Source organism: Dreissena polymorpha, chromosome 15, assembly GCF_020536995.1.
Source record: "Dreissena polymorpha isolate Duluth1 chromosome 15, UMN_Dpol_1.0, whole genome shotgun sequence".
Taxonomy (NCBI): domain Eukaryota; kingdom Metazoa; phylum Mollusca; class Bivalvia; order Myida; family Dreissenidae; genus Dreissena; species Dreissena polymorpha.
This window is the reverse complement of record NC_068369.1, coordinates 5,468,034-5,495,059: the sequence shown is the minus strand read 5'-3', so window position 1 is coordinate 5,495,059 and position 27,026 is coordinate 5,468,034. Positions and strand designations below refer to the sequence as shown.

General features: G+C 34.1%; 1 long non-coding RNA gene across 1 annotated transcript; it reads right to left on the bottom strand.

Annotated features, from left to right (window-relative positions):
* Positions 1 to 9,567: 9,567 nt before the first annotated feature.
* On the bottom strand, positions 9,568 to 22,245 carry LOC127860590 (uncharacterized). The gene is made up of 4 exons (XR_008039857.1): positions 22,172 to 22,245; positions 12,260 to 12,469; positions 11,937 to 12,024; positions 9,568 to 11,772 (listed from the first exon to the last, which is right to left on the bottom strand). It is a non-coding gene; the product is annotated as an uncharacterized LOC127860590 (long non-coding RNA).
* Positions 22,246 to 27,026: the final 4,781 nt, after the last annotated feature.

The window sequence follows — 27,026 nt, the reverse complement described above, 5'->3', positions numbered from 1 at the left end:
AGATGTTGCACCTTCCAGTATCGCTCGATTGTTCATTGTCGGTTCGGGTACTACGTACATGTACCCCGGGTACTCTTAAGTATACTTACATGTATCCCGGGTACGGTACTAAAATGTACCCGGGAAATTTAATCCTAAATCAGTTGTTGTCGACTATTTTTTGTAATAATTATATATACACATCAGGGCTTAACACTAACTTTTTTTTCAACTAGCCCGTTCGGGCTAGTAAATGCATACCTACTAGCCCTGACCAATCTTTCATGTGCCCTGACCCAAGTATTATAAAAACCTTTATATTTATCATTCAACTTTAGGTGTATTTTCTTGTGCTTGGAGATGCGCAATTATGATAAAATCATTCTTATTAGCTTGCCTTACTAATGCTATTGCATTCAATATTCATCTATTTAAGACATCTATTTGTAATCTTCACGCCATTTCTGGCGAAATTTTCTTGTTTTTTTTTATTTCCTCATACTTTCTCTTACTTTCCTCCTTCCGTTTTCTTTTCGTATCCGAGGAACCCCCATCCCCACCCGTAAAGCCAAACTTAAACAACGACATGAACGTTAAAACCTTTTTTACATAGATTGCCGGGTTTCCGTCTTACAAGAAATTGTAAGTGAATCTTTGCAAAATAACGTGTTACGGTAGTTGTAACATTTGTACAGGGTTAACTCTCTACTAAAAGCCGGGATCGACCATTAATATTAGTTTTGCTAATTGAATTGCGTAAAAAATATTGTCAAAACACTTCTAATCTAAATAAAGTCTCTATCTTCCTCTAAATGGATTTATTAATGGTCTAAAGGATGGAATAACTTTTTCATAATGACAACTAATTAAAATTATTTAAAATTGATAAATAACTATTAATTTGATAGTTACTTTGTGTTAATGTCGAGTTTTATACCTTCATCATTCCGGACGATCTTGGGCGATCCCGGCTTTTAGTTTCAAACGTATTTTCATTGAGAAAACACGTCACTTCGAGGAAACCAATCAAAAACCGTGTCTAGCGGCATTCCGTTTAAAAATAGGTTATGACGTGTTTTACCAGGAAAACCGCCGTGGATTTTCTGAATTGTCGGCCTCTTTTTGATTGCAATCAGGGGGTTCCGAATCTATTTCGAGATACGATCCGTTTGTTGTCTCCGAACTCACTCTGGGATTTAATTGTCATCTGATCGTACTGTATTAAGATTTTTGCATCTTTGAAAAGCTTATTTAAAACGCAGTTTATTGATATAGAACATATAATCCCGCCCAAAATACACACGACCGGTCGGGCATGTTCCTGGGACATTGGTTAGCCCGGACCAAGGTACAGGCAGTGAATGTCGTTCGGACGTGCCTTAGTGTTAAGCCCTGCACATTTATGTCAATTTTTTGTAGAATGGCCTCTATTTTATCGGAACACATACTCAAAAAGCATGTTGATGCAGTGTTTTTTGAAGAGAAGTGTGTTTAAGATAATCGGTTGCGCGTTTTACGACATCGGATTTTGGGCGAGAATACAACTCGGGTACAGTCTAATATGGACCGAGTACAATTACGTTTTTTACCGTACCTGGGGTACATGTAAGTATACTTAAGAGTACCCGGGGTACATGTAATTAGTACCAGAGCCGACAATGACCAATCCAGCTCCATTATCCCTCATGAACCGACTCAAAAAACCGAGTCGGCAAAATAAAGTTTTGGTTTGGTTGCTCTCGAGGGATCGAAAATTTCATAATCTTCCTAAAAGCCCTACGGGTTCGATCCCCAGAAGCGACATTGAAAACTAACATACTTTGTTATCTAAAAGGCTGCTAAACCTGATATACAATGATAATGTGAATTTTCTCTCACACGATGTTCATCAGTCATATTATATAAAAACTTACAGCAGTAGTAAACAACTGGACAATAATTAATGAACGCATCTTTCATTTGTCTTTGACACTTTGATTTTGACATGGCCTAGATTTAAATATGTGACTGGACTTTACCAGCACTCTTGTAACAGAGCTAACGTTTAAATGTACCATTGAAGATCACCTAAATCCAGATTTGCTATTATAGACGTGTGGAAAGTTTTAAGGATGTGACAAGTAAGCAAAAATTGGTCATTACCCAGAGGCCACAACTGATTTATGACTGTATTAAAACAAGAAAAATCAGTGCCTGATTTAGATTTCCTTAGATAGTTCAATAAAAAACTAATTTCATAAGCCTGGTAACAGTTTAACGGTAATGCTACCAATGTGTCACACCAGGGCCTTGAATTTGAAATCTAGGACATGCATGGTCATTTCTTCATGAAATCAGGACACAAAATTGTATTTTAAGTCCTTAATTGACCTGGCTATAAGTCTCAGATTATTATAAGCTCAATCAGTATATTTATATCATTATTTATGCTTTGTGTATTGTAAACATATACACAATCATGCAGTTACATGATAGCAATAAATAATATCAAAGCTACCCATACTATAAAGGTCATTGACAAAGCCTATGGTCAAAATGTGAACACATTGAGTGTAATCGCCCTCTCGTGCCAGCAAAAACAACACGTTGACAGGTTGTCATTTTTGACAGTTCTACTTTCACTTTCATTTTGTGATATCAAACTATTAACAATTATGTGGCTGACAAAAATATCGCCATTGCTTTTATGCCCCCGGTAGGGTGGCCTATATCAGTTGAACTGTCAGTCAGTCAGTCAGTGTGTCAGTCTGTCCGTCCGTCCGAAAACTTTAATGGCCATAACTTTTTTAACATTGAACATAGCAACTTGATATTTTGCATACATGTGCATCTCATGGAGCTGCACATTTTCAGTTTTGAAAGGTGAAGGTGAAGGTCATCCTTCAAGGTCAAATGTCAAATATAAAGCGTCTGTCTGTCTGTCCAAAAACTTTAACATTGGCCGTAACTTTTTCAATATTGGCGTGCATGCGTATCTCATAGAGCTGCACATATTGATTGGTGAAAGGTCAAGGTCATCCTTCAAGGTCAAGGCCAAAGGTCAAATTTTGCAATATTGAAGATAGCAACTCCATATTCGGCATGCATGTGTATGTCATGGAGCTGCACATTTTGAGTGGTGAAAGGTCAAGGTCATACTTCAAGGTCAAATGTAAAATATATGGCTTCAAAGCTGCGCAGCAGGGGGCATTGTGTTTCACAAACACAGCTCTTGTTTAATATATTTTCTGCACATTTCTTAAAAAAACTTACATCAATACACGATTTTCTTCGTTAATTCAATCATTCCTGACAGACTTGTGTACATATTTCGCTTACATTTTGACGCGCGTAGGAAGGACCGCATTACCGCTTCCGAAATGTGTATTCATACTATTGCCTTCGAGGAACTTATCTGATGTTTGACGGAAAGGGTCGAAATGTGCGAGTGTGGGTCAAGTTCCCCACAGGTACAACTTTCCCGTTCCCCCAATTTTTGTCCGTACCTAAAAATTTTCGTACCCAATTTTTTTTTCGTACCCATTTTTTTTCATCCCCAATTTTTTGTTCGTTCCCAAATTTTTTTCGGTCCCAATTTTTTTGTTCTCAAATATTTTTTCGTACCCAAATTTGTTTTCATACCCAAATTTTTTTCGCAAAATTTTTGTACCAAATTTTTGTTTCGTACCAATATACACAGTTGTGGTGATTGTGGTGATGTAGATAAACTTAACTTGATGCTTTTATATCCATCCTCTCAAAAGCATCGTCACACCAGTACTGTCAGTACTTTGATTTGGAATGAGACCTATTGGCGATACTATAAATTCGTTGAACGGTTGTGAACAGAAAGGGCCTGCAACTCGCCCCTCCAACAATTCTTTCGAATTTTTTTCAAAAATTACCTCTGGGTGTACGTTAGCCGATTTGAAATTTTTTGTGACGCGTGTTTGTCGCGGCCCGTGATATTGAAATGAAAATCCGTATTGGAAACCATAAAAAAGAAACTCTGCCCCCGCATTATCATACCCTGGTAAAAAAAATTGTAAAGCGTCTTATTTAACCGGCGACGGAGCGATGTCTATAATGTTTTTGTTTTGACAGTTATTGCGTGTATCGACTAAAATTGCCTCGGTTTTGTCCGAATTGACGCAGCCCGAGCCTGTGCGGATTTGGATTATTTCAGCCACGAAAGGGAGCATCGAACCTCGGTGTGTTTGCGCGCTGGGTGACTCCCAAGGCTTCCGCTACGCTCTGACAGTTTATTGCTGGATGGTTACCCCGACAACGCGAGCAATTGTGAGGAAAACGGCAGTTTACCTGGCGGCAACTTCCCTGGTTAAAATAATTAAACGTGTACTGGTCGCGTTAGGGGCGAAGAAACGTTCCCGATGTGCTCGCGTTTGCGGGTTGCGCAAGCATACAGCGCCACCAAAGGTCATTATTTATTTCCGACCAGGGTGAGAGTGAGATGCCCTGACGAAGCCTGAACTGCTCGTCGTAGGTGCACCAAACCGACCCACCCTGGCTGTACGCGGCCTCTCTTATGGTCCAAAAATATTTCAGCAATTCTTGTGTTTTTGATTTGTTATGATCAAAAGATAAATTCACAGACATGAAGATAATGAATGCGTCTGACCATTTCTCGATCGAACCAATCGTGTCTTTGCATTCTTTTTGTTGCGCCACCAGGCGGCCGTCCGCTGAAACTGAAAGTGTTTCCCCTGACAGATGACTTTGGAGCTCTACGGACCCTTTTAAAAATAATGCGAAATTGACAAATTCACCCCGCCCGATTTGTTGTTTTAACTGATCGGGGATGTGGGCCGCTACGTCATCCGAAACTATCCTGATGTTTGGCATGGCCGCGCTCGCTGCTGTGATGTTTGACGCTGTGGGCATTGTTGACTGGCTCGGTTGCTGTAAACTTAAAGTGGGTACACTAACATGAAGGGTTCACTTGTAACGATACCGGTGCTTGAAACATTCGGCACTCTCTTTTTCCTGTTCTCGGCCTCTCTAAGTAGTTGATCAAAATCAATAACTTTTTTACCTTTATCCCCTTCATTTAGCCTATTGCCTTCCGGGGGTACTGACCTCGGCCTCTTCTGCGCCCCTGTCTTTCGTCGCAAACCTCTACCTTTCATGCTGACTGAGATTAAATGCGATTTTATACAAAAGCTTTAAAGTCTGTCTGAACTGAATTTCGTCTCGACGGAAAAGGAAGTAGCATTCCAGAAAATGTCACGTGTGCAAATTCGGAGAACCTCGGCGTTAGCAACCTGTTAGCGTCCTTTGATACGATGTAACGTACAACCTTACCCGTTTTGTATTAAAAAATAAATGAAAATTATTCCTTATGGAAATGAATAATTTGTTTTATTCCTAAGGTCTTTGGATGCGTGTATGTGGGAGATAATAGCTTATTATAACACCATACCCGTCCCAAGTAATATGAAAGAACAACGTTGTTTAACATTTTCAATTTTTGGTACTAACCTTCGACAGGACATTGTTTAATACATCAAAATGAATACCAATTATAGTGAAGATTGTATTGGAAATGCGTTCCAAAAAATTTAGTTTTAATACACATCTTAGTACTAATGTAATTGATAATTTAAAATATGATTCAAAACAAGCACTCATCGCTTAAGTTAGCTCAAACGGAAGTTTCGTTTAAAGTATTGCTATTTTAGACCCACTCGCTGAGGATAAACTACATTATCTTTGGTATGCTTAAACGTCTGAAAATAAAAAAGCAACTACGTTTATTTTTACAATAGTGAATTTTTGAAACACGCATCTCTATTTAAACAATCAACAATTATAAAAGTCAGGGGTAAAATAAAATGTGAACATGTATTTTGGCAAATTGTTTACTGCTGAAAACTCATAAAATTCTGAGTTGCTTTGCAATTTTCGATAAACGAGTATTTGCTGTGAGATTGAAAAGCATATAATAAAAAGAAAAAGGAACATTGTTATCATCATATTTAGAGCACCATAACATGTTATTTATTTTTCCGATGTTGTTATAAAAATGAAACTATGCACAATATGAAAACAATAGTGATACTTACACATACAGTGACCCTTATTTTATAATACAAACAGTTAAATATTTAGTTATTTATAAATTTGTAATTTATTATCCAGTCACAATTATTGTTCTGAACTGCATACTTTTTTTATACATTTCAGACGAATGGAAAGCAAATTGACTTCCTCGTATTCGAATATACATACTAAATAGACATTGGATAAACCGCTTGTTTTCATCCCCCTGGTGCCTTTTATGTTATGCAGCTTCATCCCTGTTAATGTATTGGACATATACATAGGTAATGTGCACTTTATTATTGCGTATGGGCGTTGCAGTTTTCCATATCAGAACACAAACTAATATTTACAATGTGCGCAACTACTTGGGTAAGCATATGTTAGAAAACGAGAATGACTTCAATTGTGCCGAAAAAACGGTGTTTTGAATGTGCAACCTGATTTAAGTGTTGTGATGAGAAGAAATGCATGCTGAAGTTGGTTTCAAATTTCAATACTCAGTGTCTCTCTTCCATCTAGAAAAACCAACAACTATACATATATAAAATCGTATAAGGCGTATTTGATAAATGTTCGTATAATGTCCGAGAACTTTTTTTATTCATTTCATTGAAGAATATTTTCTTTATTAAAACTTAAACACATCTTACATTAGCTGTATGAGAGTCTATGATTGTTTAGACTAATACAATCAATGATTGTAATAAAATTATTATTTCAAAGAATTAAATAATAAGTATATGTTAAAGCAAGCTGTAGAGTGTCTTACACCATACCTAACTAGTAACGCAATCAAAGACAACATTTGTTCTTTTACGTCTGAATTGTTATGCTACATTGATTAAATGATTCAATCATTACACAATTCATTTCTGCTACAAAAGCATAAGCGTCGAACGTAAAAAGAAAGATACGGCATGTATAAAAAAATGAGTACACATCGTTGTTTATAGCAACATTTGCGTTTGCTTCTTCATAAAGCACGCATTTTCCTTTTCTTAAACATTTATTTCAAATCTGAACATCATTTGTTTATTCACTTAGCGATATTTCTTAACTACCGTGTATTACGGTGATGTTAGTATTTCTTCCTCATCGTGTGTGGATGATTGCAGTTGTTCCTATTTCATCCGCTTAGGTTTTGTACCCTCTTATTGACATACTTGATTGACTTCTACATTCAGATCTATCTTCAGTTTATTATGAAAATGGCTATGCGACATTCTAGGATTGTCGGCGGCGTTAGTGACTGAAGGATGCGTCCACTTTCGCTTATCCGGATTATTTCTCTTTGACTTTTTTACATGAAATCTTTATACCAATCAATTCATTGGCTATATAATATATATTTAATAAAATCGGTACAGTGTTAGCATTACAGTTCTTCCTTTTGCTTAATTCTTTAAAACACCATAATTAATTCTCTTAAGGCGGCGCAAAAGTCGGATGGTGAAGCCGACAATTGCTGCACATGGTACAGGATGGGTTAGCATGTCCTCTCTGAATCTATTTTATCCCATAAGAGTAATTAAAGCCGTTTGCGACCAAGTTTTAATTATTAGTTCACTATTTTGAACGATATGTTTTGATCGTCTATATGTCGTGTTCAGTGATTTGGCAGCATTCATTATTATGAACGTCATGTTTCGATCGTCATATCAGTCTTTCGGCATATTAAAAACAATATAATATGCATGCTTTTTCGTGGTTTAGATGATTAACTGGATTTACTTTTTTCACCTTAAATAGATGGATCTGTCAAACATCATTGAACACGATATGTAGTTCTTGCGGCACTTTAACGTACTGCGTACCATCTAATATTTAAATGCAAATAATAATGTCATGCTTGAATATAAATAAAATTAATATCATCTGCAAACTCTTGAAAAGGCACGTTTTGTTAGTAATGCACTTGACTTACAATCCGGAACTTATACCTTGGAATCTGAGCTCGGTTAAATTAGTTGTGTTTCTTTCTACGGCAATTCCACCTTTACCTCTGATTCAAATAGTGTGTGTATGAAATACGTAATATCCGCTAGGAACGGCTAAGCGTATACAAAACTGCGATAAGTCCAAACGCGTTCATTTGATTAAAGTGCTCGCTCTAATAAATCAATATCAAGTTCATTAATCAATGATGGACTTAAAATAACTTCGCGGACATGAATTGTAGAAAAATTGCTCACATGACCACGATTGCAAAGGGCATACCGTCAATGGGAATGAATATAGGGCATACCACATGATGTTGTTCAATTTCGACGAAATGCTTTGCGAGCAACACTTAAAAATGCAGTGCACAAGTAAACATGACTTTCAAGCTTTTAATTTACACTTAAGGATGATGTCATCGTCATCTACTTAAAATCATTGTCACCAATCTTAGTATAATCATTATGTTCACCGTCACCAGTAATTACACACTATTTATGGTCTGTCTGGTATTAAAGCGCGAAATTCATGTCAATGGTTGACAGAATCATACATTGATAAATATCTTATATACTTCAGTAAAAAAGTATTACCACAAAACCTTTGGGCTATCAACAGCACTGCTTTTTTTGTAAAACGGTTTCCTGCAGTTGCACAGACCAACTATTAACGCCTTATTGACAATTCAAAGATAGATATAAAATCTTCATCCCGAAAAGTTTGAAACGCTTGTCACCGGTCAACAACAAGTTAAAAGTCACTGACGTTAAAGTTTCTCAAAGTAATGTCGATTTCTTTCAAACGTTTTGCAATGGAGAAGTTAGTAGTTAGCATCAAATGATGAAATGTTCCATACGTTCGTCTTCAACAGAGCAGAGAGGGAACAACCTACAGACTTATAAACATCGAATATTAGTATTAAGCGACCATTTAAGAGAAGTCATATATATTAAAAATGTCGATTGTGGTCGTTGAACAGTCCTTCACAGGAAAATAAACGCGGATGAGCCCATTTTTGTATGTTCGGTGAGTTCTTTTCACATAAGTCATTACACCGTATCTGATCTGATCAGACTTAATAATACACTAAGCGAGTTATGGCTAAAGATATATATACCGCCATATCATGTACACACTTGTGCTGAAGGAAGACGATTACGTATGTAAACTATGTTTCCAGTGGAAATTATATCTGGGTGAAATATAGTTAGTAATTATACTTTTTTTAATAAAAAGTAAACTTAATGCCGAAGAACGTAACAGTTTTTGAAAGATGCGATTGATTTTAACTGCTTAAGTTTTTTTTTATACAATTGAACGACGCAAAACAACCTCATGGTCATTAGTCATTATCTTCTATAAATAGTTTCGGACAAGTCTTGGCTTGCAAAACTGGTGATTGTCAGATTCTCGTCATGGCCTTACAGGTCGGTCCTCATCAGGTCTTTGTAGTAGCGGAATTATACTGGTGCGGTTATGATTATTGTAAATACTCGAATTGGCTGAGAGATATCAGGAGTTCCAATCGGGAATCTTGGTATCTGTCTGGTTATGAATTATAATAGTTCAATCAGGTTTAAAACACATTTGTATTCATCCTTTGACTAGTTTATTGATCTTGAGTATATTTATTCAATTGCATACAAGCAAAATGAACACAGAGTCTTCGCGTATCTTTCCATCCACGGTTTCAATTGTGTCTATAAGATTTGAGTTATTGCCATACGTTTAGACATTGAAGAAAAAATTACGCACGGACAAAACTTATCACAAATGTATAAAGGTTTGCACCACAAACAGATTAATTCGTAAAATCATTGTCACCCTGAGAAATTAACTAAAGGTAAATCAAACAATACATGCGACTATTGATACGTCTCAGTTTGATGAAAAGAAACACAGTTCAAATATAAAAACAATAATACATGTCTTTAAACTGTCAAAAAAGAACTTTCAGAAGAGAAGAAATGAGCTGAGTAAATGTCTAGTTTCGCTTCTCAATACTTGACTGTTGACCACAGTCATATAAATAAAAGCATTTTACAATCTTTGAGACTGTTAATTACTGAAACGCTTTTATTGTCTACTAATGACAAAAGAAACAATCCTATCGCATTTTTGAACATGTGCAATTTCCACAAATATACCGTGTTTATGTATCAGTTTCGTGCTCAAAACTAATTAATATCGGATTTGATTTCAAACAAACAATGTGGACAGTCGATGCGACACTTAAGTAATCTGGCCGCCAGGTTCGCAAGGACCAATGTGCAGTCCTGAAATTCGTATGGAAATGGTGGTGCCAGATGCTGTTCCTTTGTGATGCAGTCAATAACTCGTAACGTTTGTGTTCGCTTGTCGTATACAGAGACAACATTTTCACCATTTCCCGTTACAATATTATCTAGTTGCAGCCCTTCCTCATCGCCCCCGTATCTGCTAAGAACTTCGCCTTCAACTGTCGTACACTTAACTGGCGAAATACTCACTTCTCTGTGATGATCGCTGCCAAAACAGGAAATAATGCCACGTTTCCCGTTTGAGTACAACATTTCATGTGTTGCAAACCTGGCATTGTATCCAATATGCGATTCTTTGATCGTTTTACAAATATAAGTTTGAGGCATGTTTGTATTCGTTACGGATATTTTTATTGTCATTTGTCCGATTTCAATTCCGGTACACAACACTATAATACAACTGTCTCCAACAACACAATATTTTATATCACAACTACTGTACCATCGTTTGCAAATATTTGGTACTAAAGCCACCTCCACAAGGGTCGTGTCCTCGCGACATGCTAATAATTGTACGTTTTTACACCGCCGTTTACGCATCACAGTCTCTGCAATAAGAAACGTCCCAGTTTTAACACAAACTATTCCCTCAATTTTGACCTGTCTTTCATCCTTAATAGTAAGTGTGTATGTCTCAAGCGCCCACGTATTTAGTTCACAATCGTATTTATGAGAAGGGATTTCCAAAACAGCTGAATGGTTACTTATATAGTGCTCTCTTTGCCTAATAATGTAAATGAATTTCCCAAGTGGGTCAACACCAAGGCAATATCTATCATTGTAGTAGTCGAATTCTCGAAGTTCCCGTGGTAATCTTGTAAGAAAGGACCAACGTTCGTCGCCTATCGCGGTTGCATATATTCCTCCTGATTTTTGTAGCTGCGGAATCTTTGCTACAAGTAAAACAACGCCAATTGTGTCCGCTGTAAATGTTAGTCTAGCTTGTAAGATTTGACTGTTTAAATGTACATACAATTTACGGCATTTTTTTAACGTTTGGACATAGTCATATGATAAAGATTGAAAGAATTCGTGACTCGTTTCGTTCAGGTTTAAAGAGCAGAACAACTTTTCAAATGTTTCTTTGCGATTCTGTCCATCACAACAAAGCTAGGTTCGGCAGAAATTAAAAAGAGCATTTGACATTTTCTGTCACGGTTTGCTTGGTCCCATATTTGTTGCATCATCATGTCAGTCATAGCTTTACTATTGGCTGGGTGTTCAATAATATGAATCAAATTGTTAGTTATGAATGTAATTGAACGCGTCTGAAGATCTTCAAAATTGTAACGACCAGCCATTTTCAAAACCTCGACACCATTTTCTGCTGTCAGTGGCAAAGTTAACAAGTACTTTTTGCAAATAGTGAGAACGTCGCCAAATTGAAAATAGTCCGCTGCATTAAGTACTTCTCCAATAATTCGATAGTCCAAATTAAACTCTCCAGTATAAAGAAACCCAATAACTACTCTAACTGCTTCTTCGTGTAAAGACTCTGTAATAAATATCTTTCCTGAAAATATATTTTGAAGCATAAATTAATATTTGTATTTACATGTTTTTCAACATGACCACACACCATTATGGCGATAACATGATTCATGTCTACGAAAATTAAAACATCTTTGTTGTTGTTGTTGTTTTTTCAAAAATATAAATGAGTACAAATTGAAATACCCTGCTGTTTTTCTTGTAATCCACACCTGTACATGGCGTCAAAGTACGGACATTATACCAGCACACACCAGTGGGCCCATATTTGTTTCTGTAAGAGAGATGTGTGCGATTGTGATATCCAAACAAACAATAACATTGAGCAACTGAGCTTTCTTTTCAATCTTTAACAGTGTAAGAGCAAACAAGTTTTGTCACTTTTAGCTTGCAACAAAAATTTATTTTGCACATTAGTTGGTATTTATTTGTGAATTATAGATTTTTTGTTCTTAATTACATTCAAAAGTGCGATATGTGGAATCTATATGACACCAATTAGGACTTACCATGTCACCTGGCTGACCATATACGATGATGACGTCACAAAACTTCGAGCTCTCTTCAGCTTGCTGGAATAACGTTGCTCCCAGTTTGGAATCACTAACCAATTGTTTACATTCGCCCATTTTTAAAACATTGAATAAAACAGCTAACAGCACTTGACACCTTGGTTACTTCAATCTGCATCGACGTCGTTTTTTTTCTGATTACAGTCTCTGTTGAACAAAATGCAATCTTTACTTCGAGGCTCTTGAGTTATACACAATTTCTGTTTCTAAATAAATGGTTTGTAGTTTGGTAAATGTAACAAGGTATTGTTCTTCAATACTGCAAACTGCAATGGTTATTGATGCTTGTCGTTTACAGTAGTGATAAGAACAAAAATACCAAAGTATCTGGAATTCAATTGTTTGCTATATAAAATAACAATTTTACAATATTTAGAACTATTTTTTATCATTTAAGATCCAACCATTAGAAATAATCTTTTATCTAAAATGTTCTACTTATTTGAATCAAAGGAAAAAACCCTAAAGAGACATTAAATGAATACCGGTAAATGCGTAAGTGTTATCATTATTGGACCATATTATTCGACACAGAAGTTCATAAGACATTTATTACTCGAAGGGCAAAACATCCATGCACAATCAATAGTGTTGTATGGCCTTGCGATATGTACAAGTTTAGCTTGAAATTCAAGTTCATGTACAATTTCATTAAATTTTGATTGTCAATTTTCGAGATCTCGCACTCAACCGAAAATGACATATTTACCACCAAAGAGAAATATAATCTTTTATGCAAAAACTATTTTATGAAAAACTATTTGACTGAAACCAGACATTATTTAAAATAAAATCAAATGACAATCTCTTCCTAAACTATCATTGGACAGGAAAGATCTGAAATGGGGCGCATATCCACTCTTTCCGTAAATGCTGCAAGTTTTTATCAAGTATGAGTTTACTAATTATTTAAGCTTTTTAAATGTACTTTAGCGAGATTCTGAGGCAAGATCTATAAATGTTTCTTAATAAATATTTGCCTGCGCTTTCGTTATCAATCATATTTATGTTATGTTTCTCGTTTCAATATTTCTCGTTTAAGCGCTCCATGCTGCATTGTTCTTATCTATTTAATGTTTGTCCAATTTCACTTTGTTTTAGTTCTGAACAAACAAGCCTTCGTGTGGTTTGACAAAATACACATAAACTTGTTTACCGTATGCTACAACACATGGATATTAAGTAGACTAAACAATTTAAGCGGCACCGGTCTTTTTGGATATAATGGATGATGATCTATTGCGATATACTGGTGCGTTTGTGTTTAAAAAAAACGCACATTTGTGCATTTTATATTGCACGTATAAACTGCGTATATCTATCAAACGTTACCAATTATTGCTTCGATATACGCTTGGCGTCATGCTGACCAATTTGCTCATGCATTACTTTTGTATCTGAACTCTTTTAAGTGAAAGACCGGTGGCTGCATGCATACCAATACTGTAGTGATAGAATAGTTATTGTCGAAATCCATATATTACACAGAACAACACTCAACTGAACGGAGTCGTACAATTTTGTGTTAAATACTGTTTCTTCTAACTAACAAGGAAGTTGATGGTTAAACATTAATCGACACCGAAACCACAGGATGCGTTCATTTTAGAAATACACATATTAAATATAATATTGAACACGTATCATTAAATAAAAATACATAAACTTAACAATATGTGTAATTTTGTTAAAATTCAAACTTCATTTCATATTGAGAAAATGTTTGCGCTCATAACGATACAGCAGAGGTTATACATTATTGTTTATGCGGCTTAATTCACTTTTCAGATACTAGAAAAGAATATGTTAGTGATGACTGGTATACATAATAAAAGATACCTTTCTTGGTAGAAATATACAACCGTCAATTTCAATTTTATGTATTTCACATAAACCTATGCCAATAAGTATTTTGACATTCCCTGCATTACATTTTTGACAATCAGCCTTAAAACGAACATCTCATACAGATAACAGAAACTATTTAATTACACGAATTAGCGCAGTCTAAATTTAAACATAACTAATGGGATTCCAATTATTATTTTCTCTGTATAATACATCACTGGTTCAAGATAATGAGTATGAATGGCCTGGCCGACAAAAAAAACAACAACAGGAAAATAGAACAGAAATGCAACAACATATTTTTTTATACTATTCTTAAAATATTATTCTCACCCATTGGACTCAAACAACCCTTGATTTAGTAAACTATAAGATTAAGACAGCACACAGGGCAAGTTTTAAGTTTTTCACCCCGCAACATTTTCGCAGCTTCGTGTGCATTGTTTTTCCGAAGTATTTCTTAAAATGTTATGTCAATAAACTGGAGTACACGTGATCTTCATCTCAACTTATATTTTTAATATAGCGCTATTTGAATCAATCGACTGTTGGTATTTTTAAGAAAAGTTTGTTTTCGGTATTTCCGGCTATTAAAAATTCGTTTCAGATACATTTAATATGGTTCATTATAAATACTTTTAAAAGCTATATTTAATCACTTCAAAATAATTTGCGAATGTTATATAGAGGTAAAAAAGAAAGTGTTCACTGTAAAATAATGTAATATTATTTATTAATAATGTGCAGTTTTAATTCAAAATTCATGATAATTCTATTGTTATATTGTTTGAAAATTATTGGAAGGAACCAGATATGTAAAGATATTGGAAACGTTAACCATATTCTTGTTATTGGTTACATATAATTATATTGGATCAAATAAGATTGTATGGGAAATATGTGTATTTAATTTATAAATTGCGTCAGCACCTGACTTGAAAACAATAGACACGCATATAATGTCATACATCGCGTGACCTTTACGGAAATATCCTCTTTATCTCACAACTTGGAAATATTAAGTCGGGTTCCCTTTGTAGCTTTTTATTGCCCGCCCATTGTGTCATTTATGGAACACATGTGTGTTCATGATATATTGAATAATATTATTTCGCCCGATCGATAAGCATTTCCCCTGGACAATAGATTTTATTTTTACGAAACGCGTAAAATTTCATTTTTTATTTTAACATTTTATGCGTCTTGGCACAGGGACAAACACCAATTAACTCGCAGTGATTGAACTGTTTCTTGTTTCTGTGCTGAGAATTGAATCTGTCCGAGTATGAATTTCCATGCCGTCATAATAAACTATGTTATTATGCTCGATTCTTTTAAGGTTCTTTTTATTTATGCTTAGCATACGTGGTTCGCACCAAATGTTATACATGTGTACGGTGGATTTTTCCCGCTTAATTGAGTAGAAACTTGTGTTTTCATTATATAATATATAGTACAGATAACTCAGTATACCTTAGGGTTTTGTATCTTTCAAAGCAGCTCAGATTATCAGCAAATTATGTCGTTTATGAAAACATTTGAAACCTACAATTAATGTTTTTTTCAAATTATAAAGAAATATTATATTTTAGAACAGTTACTTTTTCGTGTAAATAAATGTTGCGCTCCTATACCAAACGTCAATATTCATGAACAAATTGGGTTTTCAAGCTCACCACTGTAGTGTCGCTTCTAGTTTCTCTCCCTAAGTTTTTATATTTAAATTTTACTCCTAAAAAAACTACGAACGGCAAAGGGTTTTTTAAAGACAATTACAGTGACTTTCAGTAATTTAAGATCAATTATACCATAATGATATTTCGAGAAGTATTTGATATATGAAGCGTTAACTGAAGTATTTTTCACTAAATATGTAGCTGAACAATAAGGAAAATCTGGGCATTACAGTTACAAAAATGAACAGTTATAATTGGAACGCTTTTAATAAATGATCAAAATGTTTTACAAGAAAAAATTTCAGATGAACTGTTTTAGCGAGGTTGTTGGGTGTAAAGCTCGAACAGATATAAAACCAAACCACACTTGAACATATATCTTACATTGACATGGGAAAAACATATAATTAACGTATTCTTTCAAATGTTATTTCTAAACGCTTAAAAGTGCCGTTTTTATTTCCTTAATTATCAACTGCATGTATTAGTACTATTTTGAATAACTGCTTAAACGGTAAGTTCAAATACAAGTATTTTGAACTCCATAAATGGCGCGCGTCTAAATGCCAATATATTCTTTCACTCAACAATTTACATGTATGATATAAACCTGTAAAAAGAAACTATCAGGAAAATGATGTGCTGGTTTAAACCAGATAACAAATAAAAACCTTCGTAACCATATTTATAAAATGTATTTAATACATATGCAAACTTTTAAACATTAATCATTGCGGCGAATTGTTTTCTATTTTGGATGAGTTATTTTAACTCTGGTTTGTAGTGCTCAGTTTGGTACCCGAAAAAACCCGAACCCGCGGTTCAAAAAAATACCCGCGGATCCGAGTCAAAGTTTTTGCGAACGATACCGGTTCGGGTCGCAAGCTACGAAGAACAAAATTACATGTTAAACGTGTATGTAGTCAGATCATCTCTTTTAAACAAGTGAATTAAAATAGCATCCTTTATATTAAGCAGTGTTGTTTTTACAAATAGTCATAAATGAATAGAAGTTACGCACTAAAATAACGAGACATGTATTATAAAATATATCGACTTCAAAGTAGAAAAGCAGTTAGAGCTTACAGTGAAATTTATTTTGGCTTCTCTCCTCAAAATAAGACAAGCTTTATTTTTGCTTGACAGGTTGCTTTTCCTATACATGCACTTTTGATCGCCAATCAAAGTAATACTAACATTTGTTTATTAAGTTCAGCAACGTTGTGTGAACGTAATAAATTGTTATATGCAGTTCGGTATCTCATTCATAATTAATTAATTTAAAACAATAAAAAGTATAATATCCTAAACACTATAGTTGACAAACAGTTGAATATTTAAGAACGCTAAAACATGTTTTGACAATTAATGAAGTTTTATAGTTTTATTTTAATTAACTTATGTATTATCTGACCCGACCCGACCCGAATTTTCTCGGGTATATACATTTTGACCCGCCGACCCGACCCGAAGAATATTTTTGACCCGTGTGAGCCCTACTGGTTTGTAAAACGTAAAGCAAATCTCTCAAATTTTGTGATATTTATTTTCAAAGTATTTAAAACTGCATTATTTGGTAATTGTATTGTGTTTACATTTTACATACACACATTGTGTGGACTTTGGACGATTGCTTTACCTGATCATATAATTTGATCATACGTTTATATATCAGAGCTTGATAACGATATACTGGTCGTCCAGTTTCAGATATAGATCTCGTTTTGAACAAATGCATTGGATACAATTATATCAATTCTTATTTGTCTGAATCACGTTTCTCTTTAATGGCAAACATTGATTAAAAACTGCACAATGGTTATTTAAAGTCTTGATTTTATTCAAATAATATCAGCAAGATAACATTATGTATTGTTTTGCTCTTAGGTGACCTCTGTACACAAACAAGTGTTCCAAGAACTTTACGAATACTACAACATACTACACGATTCCGGCTTTAAACATCAGTAAACCAATTAATCCTTGTATTTCTGTATATTTCCAGGTGACTATTAAGTCGATTACATATCGACTTAATGAAACGACCCGTTTGTGTGGACAAAGCTTGTTTTGGTTCCTTGAACAACCAATCGTAGATGTGTACAAGTGTTCCAGTATTTACGTTGACAATTGTATACCATGGTCTCTCTAGAGTGGCGATACAAACATCACCATTGTTTGGATATGTAAGAAGTTTGCAGACATTCCCATCATGAACTTCTTTATTTACTGGCCTAAGCAATTTAACTTCCTCGGACTTCACATCTTGCACAAAAAAAATTATTTCTCTTTCGGAGCAGCGTTTGACACTGCACACTACACAGATGTCATTGTTGTTTACGATGCACGAGTAAACATCTTCTAAGACAGTTGAGCGCGGATTGAATCTGAGAAGGAATGACTTTGTAAATGTCCCTTTTCTTCTTTCCATGTCAAAAGCATTACTCTTTTCGGCTTTGAAATAACATTTAATGTCGTGATTACCAAAAGCAGCTTTCCATTTGAACACATTTCATGATTCACATGCATTTGTATAATGTTTTAGCCATTGAAAACCAATGACGGATTGTTTTCTGACCAAGACTCACTGTTTAAATCATATTTGTGAATGCGTACGCTTATATTATTACTAACATATGATTTTGTGTACTCATTTTTCAAAGCAAAGGCATATTCCCCATGCGGGTCAACTGCAAGTAAAGTTGTCTCTTCACGCCAGAAAGAGCTTTGACTTAAAGCCGAAGGCAATTTCGTTACAAACTTCCATCGGTCTTCTTCCACTACATACGCGTATATACCCCTTGGTTTGTTGGCTATGACCATAAGAACCTCAAGTGTTTTCACATCAATAATCATTGTGCCCGAAACACATGAAAGTGCCGTCAAGTTTGTAAGCAAAACCATCAAGTTTATTAAACAATCCATCCAGAAGGCCAAAAGCCCAAGTGGACAAAGCAAGCTTACATGATACAGTGTTTACACAATACACAGTTTATGATTATACAAAATAAAGTTATGCAAAGAAATAAAATCGTTTGGTTACAACGGTGCATACATGAATTATTATACATTATGAATTATTATACATTACACTAGAACATAAGTAATTATCGAAAGTATACATGTAATTAAATATATCCTAAGTGCGTCAGAGTGTATGAGGCTAATAAACTCAATTTAATGCAATATACCAAAAATACTGTAATTTACATTTATAAGGTCTTCATAAGCAAGATTTTCTAATAAAAATACCTTGTACTAATCCGGATTAACATAGTCGGTTTAATTATGAATATTCGTATGTTACTAGTACATTTATATATTATTATTATTATTAAACAACACATCCAGAAGGCCAAAAGCCCAAGTGGACAAAGTAAGCATACAGTGTTTACAACATAAATAATTCATGAATTTACAAAAAGAAATAAAAAAAAATCATACGTTTCATTGCAACAATTCATACATGTATAATAAAATATAGGTATAATTATATTAATAACTATTGATAGTATATATGTAATTGAATAGGTCGTATTACATCATTTGTAATGGAGCTTAATTATGACAACAACATATCAAATAAGCTTATTGTACATATATTGGGTCTTCACAGGACAATTGTCATAATAATAACACGTTTTACTAAAATTTCGTTTCACGTGATAGCACACAGTATTTAACTAAATATCAATTATGCTTTTTTCATGCTTGTATCAATTTCATAAGAATTAGCCCTTGCTTGCTACCTATGCGAAACGAAAATATAGGCAGCTCAAAGGCTCTGCTCATAGTACAACATATTATTTAATTAGACTGATATTATGATATTATGACAAGGTGTATGTAGTTAAACAAACACGAGAAACAAAACGTTTTAACTGGTTGCGTTTGATATTAAAAAACAAGCATTTAATAAACCTTAAACAGACCACCTACGCAATCAAAAATGTAGATGGTCAAAAGGTCCTGTAATATGCTCTATGAAAATATAGATGTTACAAGTATAGTATTTAATGTGACATAATAGTTATAAATCAGTGCATAACAGTTCTAAAAATGCAGCCATATTGTCGTAGAATACATCTAGGAACAGATACGATACTATAATATAACTTTCATTAAAAAGTCTAGGTACTCCCGATGACGATTATTCTCATCGTGATTTCGTCATTTACGACAAAAATTGAGCAACACACATGGTCTTATGGCACAAGCTGACTTATGACCGATCAATTCTTTGATGACTGTACCGGTTAAACTTTCGCCGTTGGGCGGATATTCGATTACAGGCACTAGATTGTTGAGGATGTAAGTGACGATATCTTCATACATTCGCAGTTTGAAATGTCGTGCTATGAAAAATATTTTTAAACAGTTATGATCACAACGTCGTAAAATTGCGAGGTAACATGCACAACTATCTACCAATTCGCTCATCTGAACATATTTGCCTCTACTTAATACATCTTCGACAGTGTCAAGTTCAAAAGTAGCATTTCCTGTATACAGAAACTTAATGGCAGTTTCAATCGCTTCGATGTGTTCGTCATACACACGAACCGTATCTGAAATGAATTGAATACCTGTTTAAATAGAATACATTCAATTAGTCAATGATATTTACTAGTTGGGTTTTATTAAATGGCTTAATTAAAGATTACATGCATCGTTACTTCAAAACAATTTATTTAATATATTAAACCAAGTGTAAAGAGATGTACTTTAAGATATGCCACTAAACTAATTGCCATTCTCATATGAACAATAATATCATCTTTAAATTAAGTCTTTCTAAATTCGTACCTTGTTTGTTGCCGTAAAAACGATAAATGTGTTCAAAATACGGACAATGCACCAAAACACACCAATGGGCACCCATTTGCTTCCGTAAAAAGCAACAACACGCAAACTTACATATTCTTCATTAGCCGAGTGTGCCATTATGCCGAAAGACGTTTAGCAAATGTGTTTTTAACACTAAAGATATTAAAAAGCACCGTATAAGTGTCACATTGTTTTTAAGTTTTCTAATTGAAACTTTCTTATTTTTGCATAAATGGTATTTTAAACACATAAAACTAAATAAAACGATTAATGCCCATTCGAAATAAGATACGTTTTGCATAAAGGGCAATTTAATATGCACAATCGCTCGACCGAATTGCTAGTAAAGTATAACAATTAAAGGGACTGGCAATCACGACGACGAAGAAAAGAAAAGTTGTAAAATAACGTTGTTTTTTTTTTAATAATTGGTTTATATTGATTAAAATATCACGACAGGTTTTTTTCATTACTTGAAAAAAAGTTCATATTTTCAGTATATTCGGTAATAAAATGTGGCGATATGAAATCGAAAGTTCATCGCGAAAATATGTGACATCACGAAATACACACTATAAGTAACGCAAGTAGATTGATCATTTTATATATACAATATATACAGTTCACTACGCATGCACAATTTACATTCCCGGGTTTACTACGTGACGATGATGATCAATCTACCTGCGTTATTTATAGTTAACTGGTAGTTACCTGGTAGACATACCCAGTAAAATATATTACCGAATATACTGAAAGTATGAAAACGTAACAACTTTTTTCAAGTAATGTAATAAACCAGTCGTGATATTTTAATCAATATTAACTAATAATTGTAAAAAAAATACGGTATTTTACAACTTTTATTTTCTTCGTCGTCGTGGTTGACAGTCCTTTAAACCATAAATCGAAAATATTTACCAATTTTATAACACGAGGGCCAACATAGTTATATATAGCTGACCATAATAGTTTTTTAGATCTGTTTGATGAAGAATTTTTCATAATTAAGTAAGATTGGCTATTAAGTATTTATCATCTATTTAACATCGGTCATATAAAAATTGTTAACCAATATTGCATAGTTTCAACAAACTGTGTAAAGAACAATCACTTATTTTTCAACTCAATAATTTTGCCTCTGGGTCATGTAGTTTCAGAGAAAATTATTTAAGGATTGTTTCGCTTATAAATTCTTTATTAACAATTTCAGCACATAAGGCGTAACTAGTGTTGGCCTTAGGAACATGATTTAAGCAAACTGTGTAGATGACCACTATATGGTTACATAATGCACATTTAAAAGCAGCGTTAAATTTTGTACGTGGTAATTTCGTGTCTTTAAAAATAGAATGTTCAAACACCAATGTCCTTGCCAGTGGCTTCCGAGAAGTTGAGTAATCGTCCAGCTAATGAGCATAATGTTTTACTATTTGCTAAAAAATAAACGAACATTGTACTTTAACAAAATGGTTCCCGATTTCAAGTATAATCTTACCTTCTTTCTGTTTAAATATTAAACTCCGCAATTGATCTTAAGTAAATATATATTCTCGAGGTATTTTTATTTTTCTGAAATCATTAATTTTAACACACCAATTTTCGGTTTCGGTTCTATTTATAGAAACGTCGTTCACTACATGATGTAATACACTAGAAATTGTTAAAGGGGCTTTGCCACTTTATCACGTTTTGGTAAATTGACAAAATGAAAAAATAATTATTGTTTCAGATTCGCAAATTTTCGTTGTAGTGATGTTAATTGAGAGGAAACAGTAATACTGAACATTCACCATGCGTTAAAATATCCATTATATTCATCTGTTGACGATTTAAAAACCTAAAAATATATATAGCGTTGCAACGCGAAACGATCGAATAATTTGGATAGTTAAGTTTTTGTCGTTATATTTTGTGATACTACGACGATTACTTATATAAAGATTAAAATACGTCACTTAATGTATGAGCACGGATGACCAAGTGGTCTAAGCGAAAAACTTTTACTCCAAGGGTCAGTGGTTCGAGCCCAGTTGAGGGTAACATTTTTTTTTCTTGAATTTTATTAATTTGTTTACTGGAGTTTTTTAGATAAAATGTTTACATTCATCAATATAAAGCATTTAATGAAAAACTTTAATACATGCCAAAATCTGTGAAAGGGTCACTAAAATCATAAATGAGATACTAAAAAAAATTATATTTTGTTCGGAATCAGGAACATGGTCGGATTACGGACCCTCTCTATTATATTATTTACATATACACATATGCAAATATGTGCATTTTTGTGACGTTTATCACAAAATGTTTCTATCTCGTAAACTAATGTGCATAAAATGTATTGCTGCAACATCCAATATACTTTTGAAATACATCTACATAAACTTGAACTATATACTCAACACGTCGCAAAGACGGGCGAGATCTGCTATTGAAAAACTCAGTTTAAGTGAAACAAAATGCCTATTTGCGAGTTTAGGAACACCCATGAAGCGATTAAAATTATATAACTTGACAGTAAACTACATGCAAGAGGTTTTTCTCTTTTAAGAATTTCATTGCCTTCGATATAAGCAATTGAAGGAAAAAATGACGCTATCCCTAAGCGACGAAACATGTTTTCCGATGGAATACTTAAGTAGATTTTAAAAAGAACTTCTACCGTTCCCAACAACAGCAAAATCATTCAACATGTGACGAAAAGTAACGAAGTTTCATTACAATCATAGAAAAAGAAACATGACATGGCCGTCATATTTCCCATCAAAGTAGAAATCACCATTTCGTTGAAAAACAATAAAACGCGTAATGATTGATTAGAAGAGATCCTGGTAGATTTGAAGCTATCCACATGTTGCACTTTTCTTTTGTTTAAATCGCCGATCAGTGTAATAATTTAAGCGTGAAAAGAAAGTTATATTAGTCATTTTCGTTTTAAAATGTCGGTGCAGTGTGAGTTTTGACTTCAAGAACATAATTTAATCAATATTTGTAAATTGGCGCTATAAGGTGAAATTAGTTCATATATCTTTGCCAGTTTAATGTATAGATGAACAAAAGTAATTGTGCAATATAAGTATTGGGACAACGATACTACAAGCAATAAGGTGAGACATGTATAAAAAATAATAATTTTACGTTACACTCCACAAAAGCTGTATTATACCTATATTATATTTTGAGCATTAACCTTAAAGCATGGCCTTAACCTTTTGGCTAGGGTCACTGTTTTTGTACGAATCAAATGATTACCAAATGGTGAATGTTTGTTGCAAGTTATTCAAAAATTATCCAATAGATGATAAAGTCTGCATAAGTTTGATTATGATCAAATATATCCCATGCTGTTCATTTGTTAATGGTTATTTTAAAATTGCCGAAGTTACAATTCAAATTAGGTTTGTCTGATGAACATTTGTGTGGTCGGTTTTCATGATGATTCAAAGTCCGGATAAGCTGTATTATTCACAAATGTACATCTTAGTGCGACCTAGACTTGTGTGCTTTTACTATGAGTATTACACGCGAATATGCCGTCTACTCGTGATGAAGAGTTAAATAAGGAAAGTTATTTTTAAATGTAGTTTTTTACAGGTAGTACAAACTCGTGTGGACTAACATACAATCACCCACCAGTCTTCTGATTTACGCATGACTTCTTATAGGCGCCGCGGGCGTCTTTTGACAGATGCACGCCTAGAGAAATGCACTGCTGATTGTTAATTAAGTCGTAATCGGAGCAAGTGGTCAAACATGGCAGCGGGGACCTGCTCCGCTGTACGGTTTTTGCTGGTGTTTCACCCGAAGTAAATTTCATTGCAATTGGTTTATATGAACGCCTTTTCGATAACATTGATGACTTCCTTGGTTATGATACAAGTGAGAATTGTATGGGTACGTGTGCATGCGCAATGTTGACCCTTTTCGTTATCAGCTTTATTGAATGTAGTTTTTACCATAGTAAATTTACGGCAAGTCCTCAATGCCGTCTGTGCTCGCATTGTATTACTTCTCCGTATCATCAGATATGCTTATAGCATTTACCACCATCTTTTACCTGGTTCACTTTGTAGAAGGTGTGCCAATTATATGGTTCTCCACTATTCAAAATAATGTACATTATCTTCCGTAAAGACATCTGTAAAGCCATTTTACTGATGTGATACAAACACAAACTGATTATAATTATAAAACTGATGGTATATCATGTTTCTCTCCTTGCTGAGCCACGGCGATTTCAACCAGAGGTGGTAAAAGAACCGCGTACAAAAGAAAATTGTCATTTTCGAGCGTATATATTATCAAAACGACTAGTAAAAACATAAAAAAAAACTGTCATCTGTTAAAGTCTCCGATATTCACATAGCGCGCTGAAGCATTTTGCTGAATAAATATCTGACGCGTTTCAAAGTTGTGTTTTAATTAAATGCTGTCTGAAATGGAAATCTTTATAATATTCGCAACACAAAATGTGATGAGCTGTTAATCCAAATTGTTTTTAAATTCCAATATAATGACTTGTACAAAGCGGAATTAACCACATAAAACATTAATAAAAATCGAACACAGGTTTGCGTGGTGCATAGTCTTTGTTTTTCGATATACAAAGACCATGTTTACGTTTATTAACATTTATTTTTTTAAATCTGACTCAGCATAACACTTCTACTAACTCTGATAAACACAGTATCATAGATACATGTAGGCCCGATTAAAATACATTTCCAAAACCTACATAGATATAAAAAAAACAAAGGGGGTTGTCGATAAATAGACGATTAAATAAGGACAGATACCTTACGAAACTTTCCTAAAAGAAACAAACAAGCGAAAAATTGAATAGTCAGCTTTCTTCAGACTACAAGAAAAGCATTTGTGCACATGATGTCAGTAAGAAGATAAAAAGACTGAACGTCGTCTGCTGTGAGCAAGAAAAACACAGATGATTTTAGGCACACTACGTGCACTGCATGACTGAATCCCGTAATGTTTCGTGTAATCTTAATGCGACAAGCGAGAAGAATTGCATTCTATACATAGATGGTGACGTCACTACGTTATTGTCACCTGTATACTAAGACGCATCACATTCCCCTTGTTTGGGCAATTATGCTTCCGCCTAAGTAGTTCTGCGTTGGAATGAAAATGTTAATAATGAAAGAAAATCGTTTTTATTGCGTGACTTAAACGGAATGTTGTTTAAAGAAATGTTATTTAATTATGTTTAAATGTGATTTTGAATCCCTATTAAGACTGATAACGATTTTCACAATTACGATTACCTGACCTACTTTCGCTTTCACTTTTTACTCGTTAAAGAAGTGCAACCCACAATTCCTTTCGCGTTAGTACACAGGTAAGTACACAATGAGAAGAATTATCGAACAACTGAGCTGACAAAGAACACCTTGGCTAATATCACGATTCAAAAAATGAATCTTATGCTTGAAAGACCTTCTGTGTTACATAAGAACACAAAATAATATGGCAATTGACGTCCCTTCAATTTATAAATTATCTAGTGTCTACTACAAATACTTGTTTTAAATCGAAGCTTGAAAGATGGTGCTATTCACGTGTACACGTCAATATTTACAGCTGCACCGGCGAACTCATGTAGATCATAAACCAGGTGTGGATTGCAATAAAAACATGAGGGTTCTAAACTTTGTCCTCATTTATATACCTAAAGAATAAGAGATGTTTTAATTTACGTAAACATGAATCATGTTATCACCATACATGAATTTGGTAGTTGTGTGTGGTAATGATTGTATGGGAAATATATCAGTTTTTTTTCACCATTTTGGGAATGGGGCTAGGTCCCTTTTGATTTGGAACTATCGCGTCCTTTTGACTAAAATTGGAAAACTAATATTGTTGATTTTATGCTACTTTAAAATGTATTTAAAAAAAGCCGGTCAATTGTGTCATTTATTGAACACATGTGTGTTCATGGTATACTAACGAATATTATTCCTCATGATCTATATACATTTTCCCTGGACAATAGAAAAATATTATTTTACAAAACGCGTAAACAAGTTTCATTGCATTCTTTATATTAACAATTTGATGCCAGTTAACCTTTGCCCAGTTATCCACGGAGAGATTGCACTGTTTCTTGCCTGAGATATGAATGTGTGCTGAGCATGAATTCCCATGCCGTCCTAACAAACCACGTTATTATGCTCGGTTCTTAAAAGTTTATTTTTATTTATGCTTAACATAAGTGGTTCACACAAATTGTAATGCATGTTTGAGGCAGATTTTTCCCGCTTATAATTTTATTGACTAGAAACTTGAGTTTTCATTTTAAGAATATATGCAGTACAGATAACTCTTAATAG